We start from the raw sequence: 4,285 nt of genomic DNA on the forward strand, positions 1-4,285 counted from the left end.
GGCTTCCCCGCCGTTGGTTGATGTTTTCCCCGCCTTTGGTGGACGTTTTCCCGAAACTGGTTAATGAGTTCCCACGAAACTGGTTAATGAGTTCCCACGGAACTGGTTAATGAGTTCCCCCGCGGTTGGTTGATCTTTTCCCGGCTTTTGCTTAATCTGATCCCCGCTGCTCCTGATACTAAGGGCAGCTGCTTAATGTGCTCCCCCCTGTTGGACAATGGCTTCCCCGCCGTTGGTTGATGTTTTCCCCGCCTTTGGTGGACGTTTTCCCGAAACTGGTTAATGAGTTCCCCCGAAACTGGTTAATGAGTTCCCACGAAGTTGTTTTCCCCGCTGCTGGTTCATTTGTACCCCGCTGCTCCTGATACTAAGGGCAGCTGCTTAATGTGCTCCCCCCTGTTGGACAATGGCTTCCCCGCCGCTGGTTGATGTTTTCCCCGCCTTTGGTGGACGTTTTCCCGAAACTGGTTAATGAGTTCCCACGAAACTGGTTAATGAGTTCCCACGGAGTTGTTTTCCCCGCTGCTTGTTCATTTGTACCCCGCTGCTCCTGATACTAAGGGCAGCTCCTTAATGTGCTCCCCACTGCTGGACAAAGGCTTCCCCGCCGTTGGTCGATGCTTTCCCCGCCTTTGGTGGAGGATTTCCCGAAACTGGTTAATGAGTTCCCCAGAAACTGGTTAATGAGTTCCCAGGAAACTGGTTAATGAGTTCCCCCGCGGTTGGCTGATCTTTTCCCGGCTGTTGCTTAATCTGATCCCCGCGGCTCCTGATACTAAGGGCAGCTGCTTAATGTGCTCCCCACTGTAGGACAATGGCTTCCCCGCCGCTGGTTGATGTTTTCCCCGCCATTGGTGGACGTTTTCCCGAAACTGGTTAATGAGTTCCCACGAAACTGGTTAATGAGTTCCCACGGAGTTTTTTTCCCCGCTGCTGGTTCATTTGTACCCCGCTGCTCCTGATACTAAGGGCAGCTGCTTAATGTGCTCCCCCCTGTTGGACAATGGCTTCCCCGCCGTTGGTGCATGTTTTCCCCGCCTTTGGTGGAAGGTTTCCCGAAACTGGTTAATGAGTTCCCAGGAAACTGGTTAATGAGTTCCCACGGAGTTGTTTTCCCCGCTGCTTGTTCATTTGTACCCCGCTGCTCCTGATACTAAGGGCAGCTGCTTAATGTGCTCCCCCCTGTTGGACAATGGCTTCCCCGCCGTTGGTGCATGTTTTCCCCGCCTTTGGTGGAAGGTTTCCCGAAACTGGTTAATGAGTTCCCAGGAAACTGGTTAATGAGTTCCCACGGAGTTGTTTTCCCCGCTGCTTGTTCATTTGTACCCCGCTGCTCCTGATACTAAGGGCAGCTGCTTAATGTACTCCCCCCTGTTGGACAATGGCTTCCCCGCCGTTGGTGCATGTTTTCCCCGCCTCTGGTTGATGTTTTCCCGAAACTGGTTAATGAGTTCCCACGAAACTGGTTAATGAGTTCCCACGAAGCTGTTTTCCCCGCTGCTGGTTCATTTGTGCACCGATGCTCCTGATACTAAGGGCAGCTGCTTAATGTGCTCCCCCCTGTTGGACAATGGCTTCCCCGCCGTTGGTTCATGTTTTCCCCGCCTTTGGTGGAGGTTTCCCCGAAACTGGTTAATGAGTTCCCACGAAACTGGTTAATGAGTTCCCAGGAAACTGGTTAATGAGTTCCCCCGCGGTTGGCTGATCTTTTCCCGGCTGTTGCTTAATCTGTTCCCCGCTGCTCCTGAGACTAAGGGCAGCTGCTTGATGTGCTCCCCACTGTTGGACAAAGGCTTCCCCGCCGTTGGTTGATGCTTTCCCCGCCTTTGGTGGAAGTTTTCCCGAAACTGGTTAATGAGTTCCCACGAAACTGGTTAATGAGTTCCCAGGAAACTGGTTAATGAGTTCCCCCGCGGTTTCCTGATCTTTTCCCGGCTGTTGCTTAATCTGATCCCCGCTGCTCCTGATACTAAGGGCAGCTGCTTAATGTGCTCCCCCCTGTTGGACAATGGCATCCCCGCCGTTGTTTGATGTTTTCCCCGCCTTTGGTTGATGTTTTCCCGAAACTGGTTAATGAGTTCCCACGAAACTGGTTAATGAGTTCCCACGAAACTGGTTAATGAGTTCCCACGAAGTTGTTTTCCCCGCTGCTGGTTCATTTGTACCCCGCTGCTCCTGATACTAAGGGCAGCTGCTTAATGTGCTCCCCCCTGTTGGACAATGGCTTCCCCGCCGTTGGTGCATGTTTTCCCCGCCTTTGGTGGAAGTTTTCCCGAAACTGGTTAATGAGTTCCCACGAAACTGGTTAATGAGTTCCCCCGCGGTTGGCTGATCTTTTCCCGGCTGTTGCTTAATCTGATCCCCGCTGCTCCTGATACTAAGGGCAGCTGCTTAATGTGCTCCCCCCTGTTGGACAATGGCTTCCCCGCCGTTGGTGCATGTTTTCCCCGCCTTTGGTGGATGTTTTCCCGAAACTGGTTAATGAGTTCCCACGAAACTGGTTAATGAGTTCCCCCGCGGTTGGTTGATCTTTTCCCGGCTGTTGCTTAATCTGATCCCCGCTGCTCCTGATACTAAGGGCAGCTGCTTAATGTGCTCCCGTCTGTTGGACAATGGCTTCCCCGCCGCTGGTTCATGTTTTCCCCGCCTTTGCTGGACGTTTTCCCGAAACTGGTTAATGAGTTCCCACGAAACTGGTTAATGAGTTCCCTGGAAACTGGTTAATGAGTTCCGCCGCGGTTGGCTGATCTTTTCCCGGCTGTTGCTTAATCTCTTCCCCGCTACTCCTGAGACTAAGGGCAGCTGCTTAGTGTACTCCCCGTTGTTGGTTCCTGGCTTCCCCAGTGTTTTGCCTGCCGTTGGTTCATGTCTTCCCGATATTTCGTTCATGTTTTCCCCCGAAGTTGGTGAATGTTTTCCCGGCTGTTGGATAATCTGTTCCCCGCTGCTCCTGAGACTAAGGGCAACTGCTTAATGTACTCCCCGCTGGTGGTTAATGGCTTCCCCGGTGTTTGTTCATGTTTTCGCGGTTAGGGTTAGGGTTCGGGTTAGGGTTAGGGTCAAGGCACAGGCAGAAACACGCCCTTACTACACACTCCATGCTCACAAGCACTCCACATTGACTCTCCACGCCCGCACAGGCGCCCCTCACGCCGGCCACACTTTCAAATTGCTCCGTTAGGGTTAGGGTTAGGGTTAGGGCTAGGGCTCGGGTTAGGGTTCGGGTGACGGCTACGGTTAGGGTTAGCGCTAGGGTTAGGGTTAGTGTTAGGGTCAAGGCACAGGCAGAAACACGCCCTTACAACACACTCCATGCTCACAAGGACTCCACATTGACTCTCCACGCCCGCACAGGCGTCCCTCACGCCGGCCACACTTTCAAATTGCTCCCTTCGGGTTAGGCTTAGGGTTAGGCTAGGGTTAGGGTTAGGGCTAGGGCTCGGGCTAGGGTTAGGCTTAGTGTTAGGGTTAGTGTTAGGGTTAGGGCTAGCGTTAGGGCTATGGTTAGGGTTAGGGCCACGGTTAGGGTTAGGGTTAGGGTTAGGGCTAGTGTTAGGGTTAGGGTTAGGGTTAGTGTTAGGGTGAGGGCTAGGGTTAGGGCTTTGGTTAGGGTTAGGGTTAGGGCCACGGTTAGGGTTAGGGTTAGGGTTTGGGCTAGGGTTAGGGTTAGGGTTAGGGTTAGTGTTAGGGTTAGGGCTAGGGTTAGGGCTTTGGTTAGGTTTAGGGTTAGGGTTTGGGCTAGGGCCACGGTTAGGGTTAGGGTTAGGGTTTGGGCTAGGGTTAGGGTTAGGGTTAGGGTTAGTGTTAGGGTTAGGGTTAGGGCTTTGGTTAGGGTTAGGGTTAGGGTTTGGGCTAGGGTTAGGGTTAGTGTTAGGGTTAGGGTTAGTGTTAGGGTTAGGGCTAGGGTTAGGGCTTTGGTTAGGGTTAGGGCCACGGTTAGGGTTAGGGTTTGGGCGAGGGTTAGGGCTTTGGTTAGGGTTTGGGTTAGGTTTTGGGCTAGGGTTAGGGTTAGTGTTAGGGTTAGTGTTAGGGTTAGGGCTAGGGTTAGGGCTTTGGTTAGGGTTAGGGCCACGGTTAGGGTTAGGGTTAGGGTTAGGGTTTGGGCTAGGGTTAGGGTTAGGGTTAGTGTTAGGGTTAGGGCTAGGGTTAGCGCTTTGGTTAGGGTTAGGGTTTGGGCTAGGGTTAGGGTTAGTGTTAGGGTTAGGGTTAGTGTTAGGGTTAGGGCTAGGGTTAGGGCTTTGGTTAGGGTTAGGGCCACGGTTAGGGTTAGGGTTAGGGTTTGGGC

Source organism: Mustelus asterias, unplaced genomic scaffold (assembly GCF_964213995.1).
Source record: "Mustelus asterias unplaced genomic scaffold, sMusAst1.hap1.1 HAP1_SCAFFOLD_3532, whole genome shotgun sequence".
In the NCBI taxonomy this organism is placed as follows: Eukaryota; Metazoa; Chordata; class Chondrichthyes; order Carcharhiniformes; family Triakidae; genus Mustelus; species Mustelus asterias.